Source organism: Myotis myotis, unplaced genomic scaffold (assembly GCF_014108235.1).
Source record: "Myotis myotis isolate mMyoMyo1 unplaced genomic scaffold, mMyoMyo1.p scaffold_m19_p_3, whole genome shotgun sequence".
Taxonomy (NCBI): domain Eukaryota; kingdom Metazoa; phylum Chordata; class Mammalia; order Chiroptera; family Vespertilionidae; genus Myotis; species Myotis myotis.
The window spans coordinates 12,437,453-12,453,348 of NW_023416335.1; positions in this window are offsets into that span (position 1 = coordinate 12,437,453).

A 15,896-nucleotide genomic window follows, 5' to 3' on the forward strand; every position below is an offset into this window, starting at 1 on the left:
GCACTCTGAAAAATATTAGTAACAAGCATATGAGACCATTCATTCCCTCTCCCTGGAATTTTACTGTTTGAGAGGAGAGAATCTCAGTGTGAGGAACAGTGTGGTTCAGTACATACGATTCTCAAGAAAGGCATTTACTTTTGAAATGACAATGTCCATGTCCAATTACTTCTTCCAAAGACATAAATATGAGCAAATTGTGTTTAAGTGAGTCAGCCTGCTGAACGGTAATGAATCATTGCATTCCTTCCCCTGGAGTCTGGAAAAGACCCCCCCAGTGAATCTCTCCAGGCAGCTACTATGGCTTGATCAGAATGGGCACATTGATGTAACCAATCTCTGTGTTAAACAACTCCTATGGCTTGTTTAAAGTATCTTGTTTGTGAAATGTAAAAGGATAATTACTTACTGACACGTTTTTTGAAAATCAATAAAATTTTTATTTTATTCTAGTTCATGTGTTGATAAATGTACCTCTGATTTCTGATATACCAAATGATACTACATAGTATTTTTCTGTTTTTATATCCACAGCCATTTATTTTTGTTTATTTATTTGTCAGTTTACCTGTTTATGCACTTACTCATTTATACTATCATTATACTCTATTTCTGTTAAAGGTATTCTACAAATAAGGATTTTAAGAATGATTTTAATAATGATGTGTAGACTTATAATCTCTTATTTATGTACTAGAGGCCCCGTGACACCTAACTGCTTCCCTGTCAGCTCGATCGCCCCCAACTGCACTCCCTGCCGGCCCAATTGTCCCCAACTGCCCTCCCCTGCTGACCTGGTCACTCCCAACTGCCCTCCCCTGCCGGCCTGGTCCCCCCCAATTGCCCTCCCCTGCAGGCCATCTTCTGACAACGAGGGGGTGACCATCTTGTGATGACCTGGGGGTGGCCATCTTATGATGATGTGAGGGTGTGAGGGTCAATTTGCATATTACCTCTTTATTATATAGAGTTAACTTTTAGTGCTTTTGAAAGTTTCTATTATAAGAATCCTTCCATTTAAAGTATTTTTAATATTCAAAATTGTTTCCTTGAAACTTGTTCAGATATATGAAATATCAAAAAAATAATTAAAATATAATAAATACAATAAAGCAATGAAATGGTTTTTAAAATATTAGCCCTGAGACTCCTAGCCACATGTGTTCAGGTCTTCTCTTAGATATGACATTTGTTCCACTTGGCTAGTGCCTTAAGTTAGTTTACCACATCCAAAGGACATAAAAGTTGCAAGGACTCCAAATATGAGTAGTGATGAGATGTGCTTGCCTTTTGAGTGAAGTGATAGTATATAGTTTCTGATGCATTGAAATTCTAGAATAATTCTGGTTTATCTATCTAGTTACATGGTCAGAGACAGTCTGATCTATGTTGTAGCCAGGACTCAAACATGAGGGCTTATTGGCCAAGGGTTGAGGCAGAGGGTAACTCATGCCCTGCAGCTGGCTGTTTTGCTGATAACTGGTGGGTACCCCAATACTCCTCTCCATTCCTGACATGGGCTGTGGAGATCTAGGAGTAAACTGGGGCAAGGGAGCACACAGGCAGTGGCTAGGTGGAATTTTGCACCAAGTTGAGTCACCCAGTGTCTCAGAATGAGTTTTACTGTCATCAGTCTTTCTATAACCACATCTGCATGTGTATTTTTAAATGTATACCCCTCCCGATTTAATAAAAGTAGGTACCAGTGTTCAAGGTAGAGTGTAAGTATGGAAGGTATACAAGGATTGGGAAAGTTGGTCATCATTTCCCGGCCCCCTTACATACTGTATAGTTTACTTTATTGCAGTTCATAGTAAGGTAATTCTGCTGAAAATAGAAACCAAAGAATAAAAATTAACATGTAGAAACTGAGAGTAGAAAGTGGCCAGGGGCTGCAGGTGGGGAAATAGGAAGAGGTTAGTAAATGGGTGCAAAGTTTCAGGTATAAGGTCTGATGATCTAAGGTGAAGCATGATGACTATAATTGATAATGGTATTGGATAAGTGAAATTTTCTAAGGGGGTAGACCTTAATTGTTCTCACACACACAAAAAGCTAATTACATGAGGTTATGGAAGTGTTAATTATGGGAGGAAATCTTTTCAAAATATGGACATGTATCAAAACCCTACATCTTACCATTTTACATGTCAATTTTATCTTAATAAGCTGACATTTTAAAAAGTTACTCTTCCATTAATTTTCTCATTGATTCATAGAGTATTATTTTATAAGAGAAAGTTTATGTAGAACGTTACAGAGGTAGTTGTAGTGAGCCAACTGGGCTGTGTGGGCTCAGGAAACAAGTTACAGAAGCAAAAGAAGGGACCTTGAAGCTTAGGAGAGAGAAGGGCAATGGTAAGGTCCTGGGGGGAAGAAAAGGCGAAGGCCTGCTCCCCAGAGGGACAACACTCAGAGAATATTCCTTTATATATATTTATTGATTTCAGAGAGGAAGGGAGATGGAAAGACAGAAACATCAATGATGAGAGAGAATAATTGATTGGCTGCCCCTACACGCCCCCTACTGGGGATCGAACATGCAACCCGGGCATGTGCCCTTGACTAGAATGGAACTTGGGACACTTCAGTCTGCAGGTCAATGCTCTATCCACTGAGCAAAACTGGCTAGGGCCAGAGAATGTTTCTTAAGTGTTTACATGGGTCTGGCATAATTCAGCCTGGAAATATATAAGTGAATAAGAATATGATCAGTTAGTAAAACATGGCCTGTTTGACTGCAAAGGGCACATAGAATTTTATCCAGTTTGTGAAATTCCAATAAAAACCAGGTACATGTTACTTTATTGTGATCTTATTAGAGGGTTAAATGTTGAGTATCATTCCAATTTATTATTATTTTTTAAAATATATTTTATTGATTTTTTACAGAGAGCAAGGGAGAGAGAGAGAGCCAGAAACATCAGTGAGAGAGAAACATTGATCATCTGCCTCCTGCATGCCCCCCATTGGGGATGTGCCTGCAACTAAGGTACATGCCCTTGACCAGAATTGAACCCGGGACCCTTGAGTCCGCAGGCCGACACTCTATCCACTGAGTCAAACCGGTCTGGCCCAATTTATTATTGGCAATGGTGTTTCTTTTATTCTTTTCTTATTTTAATTTTCATAAAATAATTAGTTGTGGAGTTAATATGATAATGTTGAAGATAAATAAGATCAAGTAAAATTGTAATATCTATATTACATTTCTAGATGGGGGCAGAAAAATAGTGGTAAGTTGTTTTTAGTACACTTATCTATTTTTATTGAGTGGCTACCAGGTCCATATGGCATAAAAGGTTTATTAATTACAAATTCTCAAATGCACTCAGCATGATTCACATACTTTTAGTATGAACTTAGTAATATACACCTCATTTTAATATCTTTTCGACAATTGAAATTTTGATCAAGAAAGAAATATACCATTTGATTTCCACCTTTATTGTTTTTTAAGAATCACTTAATTTTTTTTTCCATACAGTAAATCTCAAGTAGGTTAATCTTTATTGTCTAGTTTCATGGACTTTTTTAAAAGGTGATGACTCTTTATCAAGGATGGGGAGCCTTTTTTTCTGCCAAGGGCCACTTGGATGTTTATAACATCATTCATGGGCCATATAAAATTATCAACTTAAAAATTAGCCTGCTGTATCAGGTCAAACATTTAATTAACTCACCCTTAATGACTTGGAAGGGCCAGACCAATTGATTTCTGGGGCCTAATGTGGCCCATGGGCTGAACATTCCCCACCCCTGCTTTAAATGAACACGCACATGGGTAATCTAATAAGCATGAATGATGCATCCTTTTCCCTCCTTCTTATACTGGCAGGATTGCAATGCTCTCTTATTTGTGTCCCATTCAAAAATTAGAGAACAATGAGTTGTATTGAGCAGCCACCATGCTCTTGCTGTGTGCTTCTGCTCATATTTAGAACACAACACTTCTTCCACTGAAGTTAAATTCTGTCCAAGAATATTGCACTTGTCTCTGTCCTGTTGTCCTCTAACCCGTTAAAATAAAAAGATTGTAGAGAACAGATGTATGAAAACATGCTTAGGCCTTTAAGCTATTGTCTTCAGGTCACTGTTTCCAGGGGATGGACTGGTGGAGTCCATCTCAGGGAGGTAAAATAAGTTCCTAGAAGAATATAATTCTAGTTTAATTTTGCAATTTCCCTATGTGTAAATAAATAATAAATGTTCTATTCCTAAAACCTATCTCAACCACCTTATCTTTAACTCTCATTCCTATTACGTGGTCCCTCATTAGACGACAGTTTCCCTTGTTATGCAGTACCTGGGTTCTCCTTCTTCTTGCCTTGATCACAAATTCCAAGGTCTTTTTCCTTTAAAGAGACTCAGCTCAGGATACATTTTCTTCATTGAGCAATGATACATAAATGTGACCTCTAATTATTTTCCTCTCATCTCCCCCTGCCACACACACACACACACACACACACACACACACACACACACACACACACACACTTTATATTTGTCTATACAGTTTCAATATACAGTCATAAATGGCTCAAATCAAGCCCTAGGCAGATTTTCATCAATCTCATTTTATTTTGTTTAAAGTCTTTATCATTGACAGTATTACATACCAGTGGCCCGGTGCACGAAATTTATGCACGGAAGGAGGTGTCCCTCAGCACAGCCTGCACCCTCTCCAATCTGGGACCATTTGGGGGATGTCCGACTGCTGGTTTAGGCCTAATTGGGCCTAAAACAGCAGTCGGACATCCCTCTCACAATCTGGGACCACTGACTCCTAACCGTTCACCTGTCTGCCTGCCTGATTGCCCCTAACCATTCTGCCTGCTGGCCTGCTCACCCCCAACTGCCCCCCTTGCAGGCCTGCTCGCCCCCATCTGCCCCCCCACCAGCCTGATTGCCCCCAGCTTCCCCCCACTGCCGCCTGCTCTCCCCCAACTACCCCCTGCTGGCCTGATCACCCCCAACGGCCCCCCTGTCAGCCTGCTCACCCCCAACTGCCAACTCTGCCAGCCTGATTGCCCCCAACTGCCCCCCACTGCTGGCCTGCTTGCCCCCAACTGGCACCCCTGCTGGCCTGCTCAACCCCGCTGCACTGGCCTGATCACCCCTAACTTCCCTCCCCTCCTGGCCTGATCACCCCTAACTGCCTCTGCCTTGGCCCCACCACCATGACTTTGTCAGGAAGGATGTCTGGAAGGTCTCCCGGGTTAATTAGCATATTACCCTTTTATTAGTATAGATGTCCCCTGTTTTCCCCATTGACCCCTTTTAGTCCACTGTCGCCCCCTACCCCATGCCTTTACCACACTATTGTCTGTGTTCATGGTTTATGCATATTTGTATACAAGTTCTTTGGTTGATATCTTCCCACCTACACCTTCCCTCTGAGGTTCCACAGTCTGTTCCATGCTTCTATGTCTCTGGATCTATTTTGTTAATTGGTTTATTTTATAGAAAAAGTAATAGAGTACCCATCTCATGTCTGTGTTCACTCACGGAATAGAGGGAGCTAATAACTATCCTGGTATAGGTTTATATGCTTCTTTCAACATGCTTTTATATGTTACTCATTATGCACATGAGCATAAATTTTGTGTGGGTGTAAATACATACATACATTGTTTGTTTTTTTACATTTATCATATATTTTTTATGATCTATGGATGTTAATACATGAAGAACTAATTCAATTCGTTTTAATTATCTGTGTTAGTCTACTCTTTAACAATGCTACTTTTATATATACATTCCCCTATCAAAGGACATTTGTGAGATTTTTTTCAATATTTAGTATTGCAAAACATTATTTGAACAAGGTTTGTAATAGCTGGACATAGTATGTATATAGGGAAATTCTAGGATATAGGGTGATATATATTCAACTTAACAGATTTTTTTTTTAAATGCTCTCCAAAGTGAGATACCAATTCATTCTCCTACTGGTGTTTTTGAGAGTTGCTTTTTCACCATATGTTTCCAAGCACTTGGTAATCTTAGTAACTTCAAATTAACCGTGTCTGTGGGTCCATTTCTGAAATTTCTATTATATTCCCGTAGTTTATTTTACTACCCCTGAATCAGTAGCACACTGGTTGAATAGAGATTTTTAATAAATCTTGATATCAGGTAAGGTAAACACTGCTCTTACTCTTTCAAACATTTCCCCCTATTGTTCATTCATCAATATGATTTCATTTCCATTTTGAAGCAGAAAATAAGTTTACTAACATTCAATATTAGAAAAATAATTCAGTGGACAGATATAGATGCAATCTTATTCTGAGAAAACAGGATTATTTTCTAAAAATATAACTGTAAACCGTCTTCTCTTATTTTTAATTTTTCATGTGTTTTATATGTTGGTTATCAAGAAGTTACTGTCATATTTTCTTTCTTGTGCAGCTCAAGTTTCTTCAAATATGCTTCATGAGTTTTGCATTCCTGTTCCCTTGCTTTTTCTTTGCCCGAAATTCTATCCAGGCCTATTCTACATTTATTAAAATGTTAAAGGTTATATGAAACCTGCATCAAATGCTTCCGGTAAGCCACCTGCTATCATATCCAGAGAGTGATTATTTTCTCCATCAAATTTCCAGAGCATCTCTCACTCACATGGAATTTATCAAAAGACCCATGGCTTCTGGGCCTTTAAGAACTAACCACCTCCTAGTCCTCCCTACTGTTTATGCTTGAGTCCTCTGTGTTGATTTCTATGCAAACATCCAGTTTCTACTCAGTTCCTATAAATTTAAGGGACCTCACTATCATGGATTTAACCCATTTAATTATCAGATAGCCTAGTTAAGAAACAATTCCTTTTTGTGTATATGGTATCTTCCAAATGTTAACCACTTCCTACAAGATACACAATTTCCCCCCATATTTATATAGCAAGTATGTAGCTTCTTGAATATTATTCTTTAAATCAACTTACTACCTTTACCTAAATAAACCTATATTTAAAGGACATTTTAGATGGACATAGTGAATTGGAACCAGTTCTATCTGCCAAAAGATAACAGGGAGGATGTGGCATGTTCACCTGCCACAAGGTTACAGGAAGGATAAAACAGTGAAAACAAAACAAAGTTATTACATCCAATTAGAGAGATGATGTTTAGCTGAGAACTTTTCTAATAGATTTTTTGGGGGTTGTGGGAGGGTGGCTAGAAATTAGGAATGTGCTTACTAGCATAAAAATGAATTTTGAAGTGACATGCTAAAAAAGCTTGGAAACAAATAGAAAAGAACTAGTGGCTTGGTGCACAAATTCATGCACCAAGGAAAGGAAATTAATTAGAAGATTCATGTGGTAATTACATTACTGCAAAAAATTATATGTCAAAATCCTATATAATAAAGAGGTAATATGCAAATTGATCATCACTACAACACACAAGATGGCTGCCCCCATGTGGTCAAAGATGGACGCCCTCATGTGGTCAAAGTTGGCCACCCCCATGTGGACACAAGATGGCCACCCCAAGATGGCCAGCAGGGAAGGGCAGTTGTGGGTAATCAGACCAGCAGGGGGGGACAGTTGGGGGGGACCAGGCGTGCAGGGGAGGGCAGTTAGGGGTGACCAGGCCATCAGGGGAGGGCAGTTGGGGGTGACTAGGCTGGCAGGGGAGGGCAGTTAGGGGCAACCAGGCTGGCAGGGGAGGGCAGTTAGGGGCAGGGGAGCAGTTAGGTGTTGATCAGGCTGGCAGGAGAGTGGTTAGGGGATGATAAGGCTGGCAGGCAGAAGAGGTTATGGGCAATCAGGCAGGCAGGCAGGCGAGTGGTTGGGAGCCAGCAGTCCTGGATTGTGAGAGGGATCCCAGATTGGAGAGGATGCAGGATGGGCTGAGGGACACCCCCTCCCCCGTGAATAAATTTCATGCACCGGGCCTCTAGTAGTATATATAATATCCTATATAATAAAGAGCTAATATGCTAATTAGATAAGAAGGCAGAATGACCTTCCTGAATGACCAGTGGGTGGATGGCAGGGCCACAGCCGAGGTGGCCAGGACTGCAAAGGAACAGCCAAGGTGGCTGGGGCTGAGAGGGCCTAGCCTTGCACGAATTTTGTGTATCGGGCCTCTAGTAGTATTATAAAGTTAAAACACATGTGTGATTGGTGCCAGCGAGAGCTTTATATGTATTGCGCATGCTAAAGTCAATGTTTATTTTTAAATTGTCAGTGCATGTCATTTGTACTGGCAGGTCGGTTGGATGGTTGGATGGATGGACGGTCAGTCACTTAGCCTTTTATATAGATAGATAGATTTCTCTTTATAAGAGTCAAAGATGTTTCTTGCCATAATTATCCTTGCCACTTAAACCAATTGTCCTACCACCAGTAATACAAATCTCAAATTAAGAAAAGCACAGACTATATTCATTTACTTGTTTGTTTATGACTTTGGAGGTAGTGTTGTATATATTTAAATATATTAAAGTCCTGTGTACTAGATATTTAGTAAATATTTGTTTGGAAAGTAGTTTGACATTGTTAAGTAAATGAAAACATCATTAATCTACAGACCTGAATCTAACAATTAATTACACATTTGTGGGACTGTGTGTTGACTTTTTGGAGTTTTGAATTTTTAATTATTAAAATGGGACTTTGAAGACTCACTTTTATAGAGTGGTGTTGATGAATAAATGTGATAACCTATGAGAAGGACTGGCTCTGAGTTTAGCCCATAGACAGTGTAGGGTCTGTGAGAAAGTAAGTTCAGGGATTGGATGGTGCCTCTTACATTTCTTGCCCTCACTAACTTTTGCGCCTACTAGCTCTTGGAGAAATTTTCTAACCTCTCCAGGCTTATTCTCATATATATATATATTAAAAAGAGGATAATAATAACAGCTTCCCTCTTTGGGTTGTGGTTAGGATTAAATGAGTTAATACTTACTGGGGCATTTGTGTCTGGCACATGAAATTTCTATGCAGTCATTTTGCTGTTATTATCATTACTAACAATTCCAACTTTTCCCCTTGAATGAGGATCAATCAGTGTTAAATATGCTATTCCTTTTTAACTGAAAATAATTCCTTCTCATTGTGTCGTAGAAAATTTGAGCAGCTATGAATAAAAATGAATTACTTCATTTTTCATTTTCAGATTAAATAGGAACACTTAGCCTTTTAGTTTGGGAACATAACCAAACATGGCTGGTCATAAACATGTCTATCTAGTAGGAAGCACTAAAGTGTTGTTAAAATGCAAAATCTGCAGTTAGCACTAGAACATGCATTGTCATTTCACCTTAATACTGTATCATGGAAACAATATAGTGAATAAGCACTGTTTAGTTTATCATTCAATCTGTACAATGTTTCAAATTAATTTTAATATGTGAATTTTTGCTTATTCAAAGCAGAGTTTCAAGTGTTTTAAACAATTAGGTGGTTTTAATTTTTGTTTCTTTTCCTATTCATCCCAACCTATTGTTTTTGAAAGTACTATGTGCAATATGTAAGTAAATAAAGAAATATATATATATATACACATACACACTAGAGGCCCAGTGAACAAAAGTTTGTGCACTCGGGGGGGGGGGGGGGGGGCGGATCCCTCAGCCCGGCCTGTGCCCTCTCACAGCCTGGGACCCCTCGGGGGATGGCCACCTGCTGGCTTAGGCCCGCTCCCTGGGGGATTGGGCCTAAGCTGGCCATCAGACATCCCTCTGGCAGCCCGGGAGCCCTTGGGGGATGTCCACTTGCCAGTGGGGAGCAGGCCTAAACTGCAGTTGGACATCCTTAGCACTGCTGAGGAGGCGGGAGAGGCTCCCACCACCACCGCTGTACTGGCAGCCATCAGCCTGGCTGTGGCTGAGCAGAGCTCCCCCTGTGGGAGTGCACTGACCACCAGGGGGCAGCTCCTGCATTGAGCATCTGCCCCCTGGTGGTCAGTGTGTGTCATAGTGACCAGTCATTCCCAGTCTTTCTGCTGTTAGGGTCAGTTTGCATATAACCCTTTTATTATATAGGATATATTACGCTTCATATATATATATGAAGCATAATATCAGTTACTCATATTGTCAGTTATTCTTAGAATGAACAATTGACATGTTTTCAGACATTTGTTTTGTATTCATTTAGGTGAACTCCCTATTTGTGCTTTTTCTTGATTGTGAACAAAGTACTTTTAAATGAGTTAAATGCAATTTACAAAGATGACCAAGGCCTTTTCAGATCATCATATAAGAGCTTCAGTTAAGTATTGTGACCTGGAATATAGCTTTCCAGAACTCTGGAGAGAATGCATTTAAAAATAAATAAATAGTTTTGTAAAATGCAATCAGAAAACAATTTATACATGGGGGGAATCTGCAAACAATATTTATGCAAGCTTTGGAGAGAGCACTTTGCTCACCACAGAGAGGAGGAATGGGGATGGTCAGATGAAGACAGGACAGCAAGATCTGCACAGCCAGCTGGTTCTCTGCCCTGTGGATGGGTGTTGAGAGTGCAGGGGAGGAAAAATAATTTTGTCTACTCTTTTGAATTCTTGGCTGAGGGCCCTATAATAAATGGACAGATTACAAGAGAAAAACAAAGAAATATTTATTAATAGGTAAAAACCTAATGTATGTGTGGGAAATACCAAAAAAAAAATAATAATAATGAGTAACTCCCAGAGGTAGCTTACCATACAGGCATAAATCCCAATTTGAAAGGGAAACAGAAGGGGAGATATAGGCCTCTTATTGAAGAGTAAAGATTTTTAGGAGAGATGAATGGGCCCTGAGCAGAATAGATGGGAGAATGATTCTTTGTGACAGGTGTGTCTGGGTGTGAAGTCAGATTCTAGTCTCTTCTCCTGACATGAGTCAGGCCTCCCTGGTTGATGACTCTCCTGGGGAGGGATCTGTGACAACCGAGTTCTTCTGGGAGGATTGGCTTTACAAAGATAAGGGAGCTCAGAGAAAGCCTTTCCCTGCATTTGCTGTTTTTCAAGTGCCTACAGCTCAAACTAATCTACATGCCAAAGTGGTATATTTGGGGCTGGCGTATTCTGCTACTTTCATAAGCTAAGGCAAGAAACAACCATATACAACAGAAAATAATAGAAGGAAGAGGATAACATACATTCTCCAAAATCTCCCCAGCTAACAAAACCAATCAGTTTATGTTTAGTTTCTTAAAACTTGTATTGAAAAGAGGCTGATTGGTGGTATGTTTTCCATCTCTGGTGGGAAGGCAGCTTATACTCATGATCTAGAGGAGCTCAGCCAAGGCCAGTGTGAGTCATGATGGGTGTAGCATTCATCTCGCCTGCTGGCTCTTGTCCTCATGTCCAGCCCCTACTGAGATCCAGCAGGGAGAGAGAGGAAGGAACATGGACGTTCATGATGACCATTCCTTCTTTTTACATCCTTCCTGCATGCCACTGGTTGCTGGACTGGTCTGCATGTCCTCTCTGCTTTTAACTTGTTACATCAAAACTGGGCCTTGCCAGGCCGGTATGGTTCAGTGGTTGAGCATTGACCCATGAACCAAGAGGTCACTGGTTCAATTCCTGGTTAGGGCACATGCCCAGATAGCAGGCTCTATTCCCCCATATGGAGCATGCAGGAGGCAGCCAATTGATGTTTCTTTCTCATTGATATTTCTCTCTATCTGTCGCTTTAAAAAATTAATAAAACCATCTAAAAAACTGGGCCTTATTTTTTTTTATTCATTTAAAACCTAAATAATTCAAGAGAGTTGAAGTCTAATTTTTGGCCCAACTGTTCTGTCTTCACCCAGGTAGTCAACAGTTAGTAATGCTAAGAGTAAAAGCTTACTTTGGCTAGATTATGTTGTTCTTTACAAGGACATCTTTGTTTAATTTAAAGCAGAAAATTCTAAATTAAAACATATTCTTTATGAATCTTCTCTTTCCTCAAAAATAAAATAACCAAAAATAGAACCCACTAGAATATTGTGCACCAAAGCAAATTTGACTGTAAATAATTTCAAGTAATCTGGCAAAATGTAACTAAGGTTGGCAAAGTTGGGGGGGGGGGGAGGATGACTTTCAAGAGACTATTCTGAAATTAGTTTGCAAAATGTTTCATGAACGGTGACACTTACCAATGAATCCTCATGGCTAGAAGCCATACTCTTATCTACCTTGTTCTCACTGAGTTTTTCTATTCGCTGTTAAAAACCAACAAACCTTCCTCTTTCTCTGATTCTCTTTGTTGCCGTTGTTCTTTAAACACGTTTTTCTGTTCCTCTTTATTACTTTAAATAGTGCGGGCTTTCCACTTGCCCAGTTAAGCTTTCCAGCTGTGTTTCTGGCAAATTTGTTTTTCCTTAAAGATTTTTCCTTTGCCCCTGCTGTGTGCGTGTGGCCGCGCTTGCCAATGGGCTTCTCCTGCTTGCAGTCTTAGTGTGTTAGGGGACTCACGGCTGTCGCTGCTGTTTCAGCTCTCAGGGCTGACATACCTGAGCGGACACAGACTTGCCAGCCTCCTTCAACATTGCTTTAACGGCTAAGTTTTCCTATCAATAATACAACAGAGGATCTGAGAATTGAGTTACTTCAATGTTAGGAACCTAAATCTAAGCCTGGGCCTTAATAAAGGCCCAAAACAGTGATTGAGTTTTATTCAATAAATACTGAGGAGTTATTTCCTATATAAAAGCGCCCAATTATAGAGTGCACGAAGTGTGTAGAATAAGCTAAGAATGACTGCTGCGTCACTGAAAAAGCTCTCTTTAAATGTCCACATTTTAATAAAACGTCTATTCATCTGGGAATATGTCTCCCTTTTAATGCCTATGCGGGCTTCTTTCTCCTGTCACTCTTGGCTAGCATCCTCTCTACTTCCTATCTCAGGAGGCGGCCCATTTGACTCAGATAACATCTTTCATCACTCTGGAAATTCAGTGGCGAGGCTGCCTCTTTTCTGGGCTGCAAAATCTGACGACAGCATTTTCCATAACCAACAGGGAAAAAGATTCATTCCCAGTAGACTTTTCTCTTTTTTAATAGCAAACTTTACCTTCATGTTGGAACGTGCCTTTGAGAATTAAGTATATCATAGATGGGCGGAGTTTATATCACCATGGTAAGTGGACTTGACCGTCTTAGTTTCAGTCTCTCTCAACATTAGGAGCTGTTTAGAGACTCATTTTCTGGGAACAAAAAAAAATGCCTTTCTGCTCTGTAAGGTTCATACCATATAATTTGGATACTTTAAGCATTTTGTTTTATAAAGTTATAGTTCATTTTAAATAATTTCAATGTAAATACTTACGCAGCACTTAAGTAGGAAACTATTAGCTAAGGAGTGGGTAATACATTTTAAAGTATTTTTACCATTTAAAATGAAAAGGACACTTGAGCATCCTTGTCTACTTTTCTACTCCCATATTGCTCTTATATAAGTCAATGTAATATTCATTTGAGACAGGATAAAACTGGAGCAAGAAAAGCTAAGTGAGTTGCCCTAGGAGCAGAGAACAGAATGGCCAGGCTGGGATTGCAACTCGGCACATAAATCCGAGACTGCAATTAGTCTATCATGCTCCATCCTTGTCTGAACACATGACCGACAATTGTAGGGCTAAATCTACATGATCAGCACTTAATGAACAGTGACACCAATGTGATATTTACCACTTCTTCTAGAGCAGAGGTTCTAAACCTTCTGGCCCTTTAAATACAGTTCCTCATGCTGTGACCCAACCATAAAATTATTTTCATTGCTACTTCATAACTGTAATGTTGCTACTGTTATGAATTGTAATGTAAATATCTGATATGCAGGATGGTCTTAGGCGACCCCTGTGAAAGGGTCGTTAGGCCGCCAAAGGGGTCGCGACCCACAGGTTGAGAACCGCTGTTCTAGAGTATGGCTACTCTCAGGAGGGTAAGAGGTTTTGGAGCTGAGGTTCAGTTTTTATGGTCACAAGGATGTTGCATAGTGCTACTTAAATGTGCCAAGTCTAACTCCCTAACCAGAAATTAAAGTCAGTTTTGCAAATTGTTGAGCTTATTTTCTAGAAGACACATGTTTCTCTTTTATATTCTTTTTTTTAAAATATATTTTATTGATTTTTTTACAGAGAGGAAGGGAGAGAGATAGAGAGTCAGAAACATTGATGAGAGAAAAACATCGATCGGCCGCCTCCTGCACATCCCCCACCGGGGATGTGCCCACAACCCAGGTACATGCCCTTGACCGGAATCGAACCTGGGACCTTTTAGTCCACAGGCCGACGCTCTATCCACTGAACCAAACCTGTTTCGGCCTCTTTTATATTCTTATTCCCCATAACAGGGGACCCAAGGAACAAGTCTAAGCAGAAATTAGATACTCAATTTATATTTTAATATGTAGAAATCAAATTAGTGAGATAAATACTTTGCTATTTCCTTCCAGTCTTTCTGCTTCATCTCTGCATTATACCCAGTGTTTCTGTGAGTAGTATTGTAAGTGGTTAATGTGATATTTTAAAAAAACAATTGTATTAATTATATCACTTCCAATATAAAATAGGTTCTCTTTACAGCTTTATCATCAGATTGGCAATTTAGTGGTAAAATCTGGACTTTAAATAATAGGTTCTCAATACCCAGGCTTGTACTAACTTTCTTTTTTTAAATATATTTTTATTGATTTCAGAGGGTAAGGGAAGGGAAAGAGAGAAAGAAACATCAATGATGAGAGAGAATCATTGATTGACTGCCTCCTGCACACCCACTCTGGGGGATCAAGCCTGCAACCGGGGCATTTGCATTCACCAGGAATAGAACTGTGACCTCCTGAATCAGAGGTCGATGCTCAATCACTGAGCCAACTCAGGCCGGGCACTTGTACTAACTTTCTAATGTCCACAAGTATATGTGCAAAATTGGAGAGTCTATTCTTGGTAAAACTCAGATTGTAGAAAAACTCACCTCCAGACTTCTCAGCTCACTGCTGTCTTAAAGTTGTTTGAATCCCTTCTCTTTTAGGGTCATAAAGATACAAACCTGTGGCAGGGTCACTTGGTCATCCTTTCAGACATTTCCCCCTAACAAAACATAAAACAGGGCATTCCTTTAATAGCTTTTATTTTCACCCTTCACCAGCAGCAATTTGAAACATTTATCTTACGCATTATTATCTCCCTTAACTTCTATTTTCTTCCTCTGTTCTCACAAATAGTAGCAGTGGTTGAATCGTCTTTAGCCTTTCCTGTCTATCCAGAAAGATGCCCCATCTAATAATATTCACACATGCCCTCTTTCCTCCCATCCAAACTTTAGAAAATAAACAAGACAACCTCACTGAAAGAGGAGGCCGACTATTGGGGTCAGAAGGGAAAGATGATACTTTTACATATTGGCAATCTAGGTGTTGGACACAGAATCCAAATGGAACAGACCTCCGGTAAAGGTGCCTCTGAAGACGTGTGCTGTGCACGTGGTGTCTCAGCATCACCTGCCCCCGCCCACCAGGCACCTGCGAACTGGAACCAAAGCACAGTTAGCTTTGCATATGCCCATGTAAATATGTCAGAAGTCTAGTGTAGGAGATGGAGAACTAGTCTCGTTGGATTATGATAATTACAGCCTGTCCATATTACCCCTTCTTGTGGGACCCAGATACTTGGGTAATTCGTCATTGTCTCTAGTTCCTCCACCACCACACCTCTGAGAATGCTTAGCTCAACCCTTGGTCCCAGCTTTGTCACCTCAAAAATTGGCTCTATACTAAGTCCTTATTTCCTTTCCATGCTCTACCTCCCTTTATATAGACTTGCACTGGCCCCTGATTAATACTCCAACATCTGACTCCATACTCTCATGTGAAATCCCATTTTTGCTCTTCTTTCCCCCTCAAAAAATGGTCCACATTCTTCACTTATTTACTTTAAATTTTTAGTTAACCCACTCTAATTA